A 14,902-nucleotide genomic window follows, 5' to 3' on the forward strand; every position below is an offset into this window, starting at 1 on the left:
AATATTTTCTGTAATATATTTTCACTAATATTATAGTAATTATATATATATATATATATATATATATATATATATATATATATATATATATATATATATATTTAAATAAATTATTTAAATGTGAAATTAAAAGATATTAAATATAAAAAAATATATAAAATATTTTTAAGATTATTTACATTTCATTATTATTATTATTATTATCATTATTCAAATTTAATTGGGTAATCTTTAACTAAATAAAATCAAAAACTTAATTTGTTAAAAACTACACAATTCAATTTAATGGAAATTTGTTATGAAATTTAAATAATGTTACAATTACATATTTCCATTTCCACTTTTGTGCAAAATGACTGTATTTGTATATAAATTAGCATAAATTAAATTCATGATGCTTAAATATTTTACCTTTCCCCAAAACTGTAATAATGATCATGTAATTTGTATTATTCTCATTGCAGATTCTCATTAGATTCGCTTCAATAAATTGTATTAAATAATAATAATAACTAAATAAAATCAAATTCTGATTTTTATGAGAAATTTAAATAATCTCAAAAATATTTTTTATTTTATATATATATATATATATTATTTAAAAATAGTTTTAGATTATTTTAATTTCATTATTATTATTATTCAAATTTAATTGGGTAATCTTTCACAAAATAAAATCAAAACTTAATTTGGTTAAAAACTACACAATTCAATTTAATGATTTTTTTTTTAATGAAATTTAAATAATGTTAATATGATGTTTTTTTTTATTTATTCACACAGTATGTAAATCCTAAAAATAAGTGTCTATTTTTAGGACCATTGAGACTTTTTGCATTGTGACATTATTTTATATAATTTTTTTAATATTATATTATTATATATTACATATTTCTATTTCCACTATTGTGCAAAAATGACTGTATTTATTTTAAAATTAGCATAAATTAAATTCATGATGCTTAAATATTTTACCTTTCCCCGAAATTGTAATAATGATCATGTAATTTGTATTATTCTCATTGCAGATTCTCGTTCGATTCTCTTTAATAAATTGTATTAAATAATAATAATATTAACTAAATAAAATCTAATTCTGATTTTAAAAATAGTGAAACATAAACCCGGACATGTTCTTGACAGGTTTTCGATCTGCCTTTGAACAAAAATCAACAACGTATGTTTACATTTTACACTTGAATCAATAACTACAACACTACCAGCATACTGCCGTATACTTTATGAAGAGATAAAGTTTTTATTCTGATGGTGAAGCCACTGAAAGGCCTCTCGAATATCCACTTCTGTGGGGCCAATTAAACTCACAGAATTCACTGTGACTCATATGAAGAAAAAAAGATGATATTCTTCATTAAAAGGCTTGAAAAATGTATCCACCGTCAGTCTCGAAATCCACTCGATCAATCCTCGGGGTCCGTAAACATTTGCTGGTCATAAATATATTTTCCTGCGAATGTGAGCATGAGGTCTGCGAGCAGGACGGCCCCACACATGCACACACAGGGGGAGCATTTACTGCAGCGAGCCAGAAGAGTTTAATATAGATCTCTCTGGCCTGGCATCCAACCAAGATTGACATCCCGACTGCCATGTCTGACCGTTTCATAGAAGAGTTTTTAATAGGCAAAAATGGCTACGAGTATGCAAAATGTCCTCCTTCAGTCTCCACACGCATCCGAGCCAAAATTCCCATCATCCTCCGAAGCCAAAGCCACTTGCAGGAATGTGATTTATAAAGGATTGTATTCTGATATACGCAACGTTTTGAATAGCCACAAACAACATACAAAGCTACACGTATGGGATAATTCACTCTAAAATGAAAATGCTGTCGTCGTTTACTCACCCTCATGTTGTTCCATAGCGGAATGACTTTGTAAAACAATAGAAGATTGTCAGATAGCCTCAGTCACTATTCACTTTCATTGTTTTGAAACACAATTGCAATGAAAGTGAAACGTGACCGAGGCTATCATTCTGCCTAACATCTGCAGTACTTTCTGTGTTCTACGTAAAACAGAAAATCACACGGGTTTGGAACAACAAGAGGATGAGTAAATGATGACTTTTTTATTTTTGGGAGAACCATCACTTTAACACAGATGCATACTTTTACAACACATTTGATTTAATCTACACTAAAAGACACTAAATTCTGATATTTGCACCATTTTGACTCATCAAAAATGATGTAAAATAATAAAAAACGTCCCATTCGACTTTATCTATGTGAGAAATTCTTGCCTTGAATATAATATGCCAACTGCTTGAGGAATTACATTTATAAAGGATGGTATTTTTTTAATGTATATTATTCTGACACATGCACCATCTTGACTCAGTACTCAAAATTGGAGGTACAATGATAAATTCGACTTTTATTGACGCATTTGACTTCCTCTGCATAAGAAAACCAAGAAAAATATGTTTGATAGTAAGTTTTACAATCTTTTGTTTCCTTAACCCTTAAACACATACCTTGGGTCTTTAGAGACCCGGGACCTCATTCCACCCCCTGTACCTCATCCATTTTTTGGAGTTGTGCCCACACCTCTTTAGTATTCCACAATCAATCTCTTATAAATAGTGTAACACAAATAAAATGTCAAAATTTCAATAAATAAATAAATTATAATGGTTCAAACAGCAAAAGAGTAAGAGTGTCTGGGTGTTTTTTGCAATTCCATAATATATATATATATATATATATATATATATATATATATTATATATTTTATGATTAATTCATATCTATTTAAGTTTACTATCACATGATATCTTAGTTAATTACATAATGAGTTCTATATCCTGCAACAATTAATTATCAACAATGGTGAATTATCAGTATTCCACATGTGTGTACATGTACATATTACACATGCTATTTCTTATTCAAGGTGCTGCTGATGTTTCAGCGATGGACTTGGTTTATATTTGACATTGCTAGCTGACGTAGTAACAACATAGAAGTAAACTATAGCAAGTTTAACACATAAAACGTATATGTCTTTTTTCAATCGGGTGTACTACTGAAATAATGTAAGTTGTGCATCTAATTAGACTCAATAAGTGCCTGAGAAAATACACGCAGCTGAAGTCAGAAGTTTACATATAGTTAGATTGAAGACATCAAAACTCAATCATATTAGCAAACTATAGTTTTGGCAAGTCGTTTAAGACATAAACAACTTTGTGCATGATACGAGTAATTTATCCAACAATTGTTTACAGACCGATTTCTTCACTTCTAATTGACTATAACACAATTCTAATGAGTCAGAAGTTTACATTCACTAAGTTAACTGTGCCTCTAAGCAGGTTGGAAAATTCCAGAACATGATGTCAAGCCTTTAGGCAATTAGCCAGTTAGCTTCTGATAGGAGGTGTACTGAATTGGAGGTTCACCTGAGGACGTATTTTAAGGCCGCCCTTCAAAATCAGTGCCTCTTTGCTTGACATCACAGGAAAATAAAAAGAAATCAGCCAAGACCTCAGAAAAAAATAGCAGACCTCCACAAGTCCGGTTCATCCTTGGGAGCAATTTCCAAACGCCTGAAGGTGCCACGTTCATCTGTACAAACAATAGTACACAAGTATTAAAACAATGGGACAATGCAGACATCACACCGCTCAGGAAGGAGACTCATTCTGTCTCCTAGAGATGAATGTAGTTTGGTGCAAAAGTGCAAATCAATCCCAGAACAACAGCAAAGGACCTTGTGAAGATGCTGGAGGAAACAGGTTGACGAGTATCTAGATCCACAGTAAAACAAGTCCTTTATCAATATAACCTGAAAGGCTGCTCAGCAAGGAAGGAGGCGGCCTACAAACCTGACTCAGTTACACCAGTTCTGTCTGGAGGAATGGGCTGAAATCCCAGCAACTTATTGTGAGAAGCTTGTGGAATACTACCCAAAACATTTGACCCAAGTTAAACAATTTAAAGGCAATGCAACCAAATACTAACAAGGTACATGTCAACTTCTGACTTCTGTATATGTGTCTATTCGGTGTTATGTGTAGATCAATATGTGTTTGACAGCCAGTTGCATCTCATGAAAGTTCAGTGCGAAAATAATGAATCCCGTTCTACGTAAATTTGTAACACTGCGTAAACACTATCTGGGCATATTGTAAATCCATTATTGATAGATATAAGTGTCGGGTCTCTATAGCCCGAATAAGTAAGAGATTGTTTGGGACAATTACCATGCATTTAAGGGTTAAATGCACACAGTACATACCCAGTTTAAGGTTATGTCATTTTTGATTGAATTTGGCCCAGAGGAGGACAAAAATACCAACCTTCATCCCTTAAAAGTCTTGCCGTACAGCTCTCTTTCCATAGATGGGGTTAGGGGTGCCCTGTTTCCATACCATTTGAAATCCCTGGCTCACAAAAATGTCTTCTGCAAAATTTCAGATTAATTTTAGTAATTGCTCTAATTTTATACATTGATCAAAGTGGGCTGCTAGAGCTGTGAGACGAAATGAAGTCGGTCCGGTTTGGGATGGGATGGCTCCGGGAACACTAGGATCTCTGTGGTCTTTTTCCAGAGTGTGTTGACAGTTTACTCGAGTGGTGAAGGACTGTTTCACCATTTCTGAGATGCCTGACTTGAGATGCCAGTGTTTTTACCCATCTCGATATTACCGGTTATGGTTTCACTAGAAAAAAGGCTAAAGAAAACACAGATGTGAAGGGAGGGGCTGATGATAGTTTGATTGACAGCTGGCCTCTGCATGTTTTCTTTCTTTTAAAGAAATACTGTTAACAGTTGTTTTTTTGTTTGTATCGAAATATATTGATATACTTGTGGTCAATCTAAAATGAAATTTTGCGCACACACACACACAAAAAAAGTCATTATTTGCTAACCCTTATGTTGTTCCAAACACATATGACTTCTAGTCTTATGACCAGACACGATGTGATACTGCAAAACGTGATAAAAGGTATCTTTTCCATGTTAATCAGAGTTTTTGTCCTAACCAGCCGCGACACACGATGAGTGACAGCGACGGGGTCACGTGTCACGCATCCACCGAATGTAGTGCTTGAGGTCTCGTTCTCTTCATTCTGAGCTCTGTCTCACTCACACACACACACACACACACACACACACACACACACAAACAAAACCACTCAAACAACCACTCACACACACACACACACACGCACAAAACCACTCACACACAAAACCACTCACACACACACACACACGCACAAAACCACTCACACACAAAACCACTCACACACACACGCACATAACCACTCACACATACACACACACAACCACTCACACACGCACACAACCACTCACACACACGCACGCACACACCCACTCACACACACGCACACACACAACCACTCACACAAGCACACACAGACAACCACTCACACACACACACAGACAACCACTCACACACACACACAGACAACCACTCACACACACACACAGACAACCACTCACACAAACACACAGACAACCACTCACACACACACACAGACAACCACTCACACACAAACACAGACAACCACTCACACACACACACAGACACACACGCACAAAAACACTCACACACACACAAAACCACTCACACACACACGCACATAACCACTCACACATACACACACACACACACACACACACACACGCACATAACCACTCACACATACACACACAAAACCACTCACACACGCACACAACCACTCACACACGCACACAACCACTCACACACGCACGCACACAACCACCCACTCACACACACACACAGACAACCACTCACACACACACACAGACAACCACTCACACACACACACAGACAACCACTCACACACACGCACGCACAAAACCACACAACCACTCACACACACGCACGCACCACACACACACACAACCACTCACACACACACTTTCAGAATGGCAGAGGGGAGACAAACCGGCTCATTCTAACTTTCTCTCTGCTTGTCTGTCACGTGGAGATCGGCAAAATAACAACTTGAGCACCACGTGAACATAAACAATCATAACTGACTGAATAAGGATGCGATTCATAACGTACCCGTTCCCTGTGTATGTGTGTGTGTATTTATCCCCTCAGGGCTTGCCGTAGAAAGCGTTACGGAGCTTATATGAGAAAATGAGTTGCGTTCAATAAACATACTGTTCCATCTGTGATTGCTCTGTTTTCTACATTCAACTGTCAATTATACTAATTTTAGTGTATGAATATCGCGGTTGCTGGTGTGGATAGACAGATTCCTTGTTGCTGGAATCGTATCGCATTGCATCTGGTTAGGACATGAAGTACATTATAGTATGAAAAGAGCTGCGTGAACATTCTATCAAATATCTCCTTTTGTGTTCCACTGAAGAAAGTCATTCCGGTTTGGAACTTAAGTGTGAGTAAATTCAATTTTGAGAGAATTGTGCCTTAAAAAATTTTTTTTATGAAAACTAACCAAACCAAAAACATAAAAATGGCACCAAAAGTATCATTAATAAGTAAAAACATGCTGCATCCATTGAAAGACTTCTACAGGGTTATGAAATCAGTGCCAATGACTACAGAGACAGATTTCTGGCCTGGGGAAAGCATACGAGTCTTGTTCCCTAATTAGAGGAATCAATTTTAATTACGACGCATTTTCGAGTGACACGGGCCTCCGCGGGCCTCTGGTTCATGTCACGTTACAGTGCAGCAGGAAAAAGCCGTGCTTTCATGCAACAGAACGGCAGAAGTAAAATAAACAAGCCTGCTGAACATAATTTCCTCTCGACTGCTACCGCGGCGTTCTGAAACGAAATCCATTATTTGATTACACTGGAAAAGGTAACAGGAAGACCATGGAGAATTCCACTCACAGCGGCCTTGTAAAGATCAATTACACCGTTTCCTTTGAAAGGCAGGAAAATAAAACGAGCTCTCGTGTTGTCAGAAGTCACCTACCAGACAGACTGATTTCACGTCACTTAAGCGGGAAACCTCACTCGTTTGTTGATCATTCCACCCGAAAATCTCATTTTAAGGGTAAAAACTTCTCATTTTTAATGCAAACATGAGGGCTGCGTGTTTAAGGTGTTGCGGTTTAGAATTAACAGGAATACTGTATCTTTGTAAAAGTGACATTGATGGTAAATAATGGGGTGAATCTCACGAAACCTCTTAAGAAGTGTCCGAAGTAACCTCCCTAGCAACCGGGCCAATTTGGTTGCTTAGGAGACCTGACTAGAGTCACTTAGCACGCCCTGGGATTCGAACTAGAAAACTCCAGGAGTGATATATATATATGCAGTATATTATGGAGTGGTGGTGGCGGCACATAACTGGTAATCAGAAGGTCGCTGGTTCGATCCCCACATCCACCACCATTGTGTTCTTGAGCAAGGCACTTAACTCCAGGTTGCTCCGGGGGGATTGTCCCTGTAATAAGTGTCAACCTGCGCATCTTATCACATGGCTTGTTGAGCCTGTTGCCATGGAGACGTAGCGTGTGTGGCTTCACGCTGTTCTCCGCAGCATCCACACACAACTCACCACTGAGAACGAACCACATTATAGCGGCCACGAGGAGGTTACCCCATGTGACTCTACCCTCCCTAGCAACCGGGCCAATTTGGTTGCTTAGGAGACCTGACTGGAGTCACTCAGCACGCCCTGGGATTCAAGCTAGCGAACTAGCAAACTCCAGGGATGATATATATATCCATAGTATATTATGGAGTGGTGGCGGCGTAGTGGGCTAAAGCACATAACTGGTAATCAGAAGGTTGCTGGTTTGATCCCCACAGTCACCACCATTGTGTCCTTGAGTAAGACACTTAACTCCAGGTTGCTCCGGGGGGATTGTCCCTGTAATAAGTGCACTGTAAGTCGCTTTGGATAAAAGCATCTGTCAAATGCATAAATGTAAATGTATTAAAATAACAAAAAAATAAGCCTATTTTTGGCACCATTAAGGTTATTTACATTTCATGACAATTTAGTTTATTTGCCATAATGCAATCATTCTGATTATTCTAGTTCATTCCCATTAGATTCTCTAACAACCCTTTGACACTGGTCGCCAAGCAACAGTCTGTCTTGCTTCATAACAGTAAACAATCACGAGTAAAAATATGTCACAAACAGTTAGTTAAAAACAATAATGCAGCACTGTTATCGCAAGAGCACAAACTCTTTTGTTTCGCCAACACACCAATGGCGGCCGAGCTGCCATGCAAGGTGCTAGCCTGCCATTGGGAGAAACTTGGGGTTCAGTGTCTTGCCCAAGGACATTTCGGCATGTGGAGTCATGTGGGTCGGGAATCGAACCACCAACCCTACGAATGGAAGTCGACCACATACCATCTACCACCTGAGCCACAGCCACCCTGAAAATAACGTCTCTGGTTACACATTTAACCTCGATTCCCTGAGATGAAGGGAACGAGACATTGCTGTAAGCACTATGGGGAGTCCTTCTTATACAACCTTGTTGAAACCCTTATACAATCACACCAACCCTCTGATTGGCAATGGTGTTTGAGCCCCGCCCCTTCAAGTGCAATTGGCCTATATAAGCGGGCGCTCAGTCACCATTTCTTCCGAATTTTCTGACTGAGGGTCAAGAGTGAGACACTTGTATTATGAAACACTGAAGTAGTAGTGCAGCCAGCTTTCGCAATGTCTCGTTCCCTTCATCTCAGGGAGCCGAGGTTACATGTGTAATCAGAGACGTTCCCTTTCGAAAAGGCATGATGGTATTGAAGGCTGAACTGAGTCCCCAATCCCAGTCCCAGGTCGTTCGAGTTGTTGCAGGATATAATGCAGTCCCTTATTGACAGCATCATCCACAGACCTGTTTGTTCGGTAAGCAGTGACAGGTCTGTAGTCATTAAGTCAATTGATTTTGTTTATTTTAGGGGAGGAGGGATGTGCTGTAGTAGAGTCTTCACCACTACCATCCACCCTAACGGAGCAGCCGCAGGCATCCGCCAGAGGACGGAGGAGCATGCCTGCCTGAGCGGACGAACAGCCGCAGACCGCGAGCGGGGAGGGGCTCCTGGCCGACAGCCTGGAGCGGGAGAACCGCTGCCAGGGGCGGGGGAGACCCCTTCTGTTTCCCTAGAACGCTGCGTTGCATTCCGTCCACCAGGGGGAAGCGCAGCTGTTGGAGGTTGGAGGAGTGGCCGAGGACCAAGCTATGGTGTATCGGAGAACTGGCGAGTAAGTGTTTTTTTTCTCTCTCTCCTCTCTCACACCCACTGCTGCTCCGTGTTGGCCTTGCCCTCTCTTTTTTAAAATGCTTTTGTTAATTTGGCACGATCGGCGTTACGGCGTGTAGGTGCCAAATTTTTTGTTGTTGTTTCCCTCCCCTTGTCCCCCTCCCTCATCCAGGTATACGGGGATGACCAGCCGGCAGATGAGGCGTTAGGCACGCTACTCCCCAGGGAAAGGGGGGGGGGTGTACATGAAGCGTGATGCTGCACACCCGGCCCCTAATCAGGCTAATCAAGCCTCAGAGAGGGATAAAAGCCGACTGGAGACTGCAGTGGGACAGAGAGAGAGATTTACGGGCAGCTGTCCGTTATCCCTCTCTGAGGCTTGATTAGCCACGATTTGAGGTATCGTTCATGTCCGAACAATGCCAAAGTTACTTGGGGTTAGAGGTTTGTTCAAATCACTAATCCTAAGTGTGAGTAATAGTAATAGTGATGCTCTCTGGCTGAAAACATAACAACTGTCTTGCTTAATATCTTGTCCAATTTATCCCAACACACGTTCCAATGAAAACTACACAGTGTTAGAAGATGCTTTGTCATTCAGAAGCTACTTACTGCATATAAACCACATCATGATGGGATGAAACTTAGTTACATATAAATAATATACTATATAAGTTATGCAATATCTAAGAGTGTGGCTCCAGCAGGGAGGTCTCGGCATTTGCTACAGTGTGAAAAAGCAAACACGTTGTCAACAGACGACGCTACAACTACTTATTTCTAAGAATGATGAGACCACACATTCCTAAACTTCTCATTCCCCCTGGAAAAACTATACCAAGGTCATTTATTTCAACAAAACACTTTGCCAATTTGTCATGCCCTCTCGACATGAGAGAAGCTAATTGATTCGGGCACCCCAGAGCTTCTGACATACGTCAACGCGAGCACCTGGACGAGAGGTGGCAGGCGTACTTCCACAACCCAACCCGTTTCAACCCCAAACATCCGGGCGAGGTTCCCGCACAGAGCTGAAGGCATCTGGACTTCGGGATGGATTGCGAGCTGTGTTTGACTCTGGGTCTGGCAGACGACCATGCTCCATGCGGATGAATAGACTTCTATTGCATTAGAATCAGCCTGAGCGTTTCTTGAGCGGTTCAAAAGAAGTCAACGGTTAAAAATATCTCGCTCATTATTAACCGAGACCACCAATCTCGCTCGGAGGTAGGCGGCAGTGTCAGCAGAGAAAACAGTGTCAACAAAATGTCATAAAAATGGTAACCAGGCAAACAGAATTATAAAAACAAAAACAGGTCTGGGTAGTTTAGATTGCTGAGGTTTGCTTTTTTCATTTGGCAGAACACACTGATCGAGTAAGATTAGGTTTTGGACTGCACACGACCTTATTTTGCCAGAAAGGAATATTATGAATATTAAAAAGCAAAGCTTTGCCAATATAGAATGCTAAAAAATTGATATAAAGGAAACACATTAACAGTCTTTCTGCCTTAAAATAAAGAGCATGTGAGATTTTTGATGGATTCACCAAAACATATTGTGCTTCCGACACATTGGACATATTGTAAATGAGGTGTTACCTCCTAAAATACCTTAAGGGACATCAGGTGTACACTATTTCCCTCCTCTGAGAGACTGAAAGCCTCCCTGAACTTCACCAGCTGCTACTGGTAATTAAATCGATGTGTACATTGCACTTATAAATATATTCATTAGAAATACAGACGTTGGAAACATTCACACGCCCTAATCAAATTTACAGCAGTGGCCTGAACTGAAAGGGTCGTATAAATGCTGTCGTTGCAAAAAAACAAGACCCACGAGACTGACAGAAACACTGGAATCAGAGAAACTGACCTACGAAAGCAGAGCCTGCCAACAGTTGCACCTGGAGTTACAGGGAAACGCCAAATGCATTCGTTTTCACACGTGGAGGGTCACTGGAAATGTAAAGGGCTTGTTCACATCCGTGTTCAGTTGTGCTCTAACCAGTCATTCCAGTTAAAGCCTGACGCTGGAAGAATAATTTCCCATGCAGATTACACAACTTTAACTAATAAAACTTCATCAGCTGTCTGTATAGGAGTTTTAGTTGGTTTGTCTCACTCTAAAACATTTCATAATGTCTTTAATGTCTTTAATGTTAACCTCAAGTTGACACCCTTGTATAAGACAACTTTAAACAAATCTCTCACCGAGCAATGACCAATTGTAGGTCTTTATTTCCATTGTCAGACATCTTGTTGATTTTCTTGCTAATGGATCAAATGTAAGCGTCTGAGCTTGACCAGAGCATTTTTCTGAACGTCTGCTAATATGTACATCACAACAAAAACATTGATTTTCTAAAAGTTACAGAATTGTAAGGTGCTGCATACAGGATCGACCCAGCTCTTCTCTTCTATGGAATGCAGTCGGGCCACTAGAGGACACTGTAAGGATCCCAAAGACAACATTTGCTTTTGTGGCACACAATGAGAGACACTCTACAAACCCAAACGAAAGATTCATGGTCAACTTTGGCATCATTCTTTACGGTTTGTTGCTGTACAACAACTCAAAGTCCTTTAGAGAACAGGACGACAGGTTCTAAACTATCTGCTGTCTGGATCTGTCTGTTTAGACCAGCTGCTGTCCTTCTTGTTTGGAGAAATCATCACATGCACGTGTGACATCAGAGGGGACAGTGACTCTGAATGAGTGTCCACTGGACACCTCTCCGATGTCCTGCTCAAACTTAAATGCCAAATGACGAAAGACTGCTAGGATTTGTGAATAGAAGTGTACTGAAGTGAGAAACATGATATTTATGTGTTACTGTACGGTGTTGTGCATGAATGAAGGCAGGATGTTTCATATACGCTGGGATAGACGGACAGACAAAACACAAAAAGACAGATACACATAAATACAAATAGACATTCATACAACAGAGACAGACCGATAGATAGACAGACAGATAGAGACAGACAGAAAAATATACATGGAGACAGACAGACAGAAGTATAGAAATATAGACAAACAGACAGACAGACAAAGATAGACAGACAGACAGACATAGACAGAAATATAGACAGACAGACAGACAGACCGACCAATCGATAGACTGATAGACAGACATATAGATAGGCAGGAAGACAGACACACAGAAAGACAGTGAGAGACTGAGAGACCAATCGATAGACAGACAGACAGACAGACAGACATATAAATAGATCGATCAATAGAAAATATTAGATTATCTCAACTATTCATATACATAAACAAATAATATTTATAGATGAAAGACAGACAGACAGAAAAATATACACAGAAACAGACAGACAGATAGAGACAGACAGACACACAGATAGAAATATAGACAGACAGACAGACAGAAATATAGACAGACAGACATAGATAGACAGACAGACAAACAAACAAACATAGACAGACAGAAAGACAGACAGACAGGCAGACAGACAGATACAAATATAGACAGACAGACAGACAAACAAAGATAGACAGACAGACAGACATAGATAGTTAGACAGACAGACAGAAAGATAGACATATAGACAGACAGGCAGACAAACAGTCAGACAGACAAACAAAGATAGACAGACAGACAGACATAGATAGTTAGACAGACAGACAGACAGAAAGATAGAAATATAGACAGACATATAGAAATATAGACAGACAGACAGTCAGATAAAAACAGACAGACACGCAGATAGAAATATAGACAGACAGACAGACAAACAAAGACAGACAGACAGACAGACAGACAGACAGACATATAGTTAGATAGATAGACAGACAGACATAGATAGTTAGACAGACAGACACGCAGATAGAAATATAGACAGACAGACAGACAGACAGTCAGATAAAAACAGACAGACACGCAGATAGAAATATAGACAGACAGACAGACATATAGTTAGATAGTTAGACAGACAGACAGAAAGATAGAAATGTAGACAGACAGACAGACAGACATAGATAGACAGATAGTCAGACATAGACAGTTAGACAGACAGACAGAAATATAGACAGACAGACACACACACACAGAGAGATAGAAATATAGACAGACAGACACACACACACAGACAGATAGAAATATAGACAGACAGATAGACACTAGACAGACATATAAATAGATCGATCAATAGAAAAGATTAGCTCAACTATTCATATACATAAACAAATACTGTACAGTTTCAAACTGACTAGAGATACCATAAATCTTGGAGCACGCTAGGTGCAAAAAACTATCCATGTCTTCTGTAACTCACACACACACACACACACACACACACACACACACACACTCTGAGCTCGGTGTCTACACAGACAGAGCCGTGTGAAAAGTTTTGCAGGCCATCTGGGAAGTATTTATTGTGCAATTTGGTTTATTACAGCTGTGGTCTTCAGCTAAATAGCTTGCTCACAATTACAGTCGCACTGGCACTACACCTGGCCTCTCCAAACAATAATAAATCCACGAGGGAGGAAGCAGAAATGAATAAAAGGTTATCACCATCATGCCCTGTTTAGTGCTTACTGCCGAGACGAGGGTTTATTATAGTGCTGAGAAAATAAACACGTAATAGTGTCATAATACTCCATAATATCAAACAGATTCTGGGCAGAGAGTACGGTGATATGATAAAATGGCATTCGTCCGCCCCTGATCGGCCCCAAAGTGCGTCGGGGAAAATGCCCGGTATGCCAGATTACCGGTCTAGCCCTATAACAAATCTCATCTAAAAATGTTTGCTATAGTGCACGACTCATTTTAATGTTTGCATTACATAAACAAATACATTTACAAGCCTGTTCGAGTGGGATCAAATCGTGCCGTAGCTCACCTGATAGACCGTTGCACTTGCACTGATGCGATTACGAGTCACGCCACATGACATTGCTTCAGCTTTTATGACACTATCGATTACGTTTAGGTTTAAGATTTAGGGTAGGGAGGTACTGTAGGTTTTGTTGACTTCTCGATAGAGCGTTAACCTTAAAATATACCTAGTTTTAGCACCACACAGTGGATATCTCACCTTGGAAATGCTGTGATACGTGTAAAGAGCCATGTGATATAACAATGCATAATATACTAAACAATCGTGTAAAGTCATGCCCACTAATATAGAACAGCAGAAGCGATCTGAAACATCTCACAATTCTTTCTTGAGTTCATTACATGAAAAATGTGTTATGACGGAGTAAATTACATTCACACATGACACCTCGCTGTATGTATGCTACAGCTTTATCATGCCCGCCGTAGAGAATGCCACGACATATCCACTCTGACCTATAAAACACATCCCACGGAAACGGTTCTGGCTTTTATGTGACGGCACGTGGGCTATGATGGTATTTAATGGTGTGATTTATAATGCATTACTGCGTTTTGTCCATTTGATTGGAAGATGGTGCATCTATAAATCTGTCTAGATCCACTGTCAGAAACATACAGGCAGAGCATAAAACGAACAAGATGCGAATGTGAACATCCGGCGGTGGGCTGCAGGAAGGATGTTTCCTCTTCGGCCTGTGAAGCAGCTGTTAACTTCGGCCGTGCATGGAAACAGATGAGGGGCCGTGTGCGCTGCTGAAAACTCCAGAACTTTAAGCGGACTCCATTGATC

At 39.9% G+C, this 14,902-nt stretch overlaps 1 protein-coding gene across 4 annotated transcripts in view; it reads right to left on the reverse strand.

The window, feature by feature from the left end:
- Nucleotides 1-14,902, reverse strand: part of LOC127662448 (transcription initiation protein SPT3 homolog) — a 147,300-nt gene that overhangs the window by 46,318 nt on the left and 86,080 nt on the right. The window lies entirely within an intron of this gene.

The sequence above is a fragment of the Xyrauchen texanus genome, chromosome 22 (genome assembly GCF_025860055.1).
Source record: "Xyrauchen texanus isolate HMW12.3.18 chromosome 22, RBS_HiC_50CHRs, whole genome shotgun sequence".
NCBI classification, from domain to species: Eukaryota; Metazoa; Chordata; class Actinopteri; order Cypriniformes; family Catostomidae; genus Xyrauchen; species Xyrauchen texanus.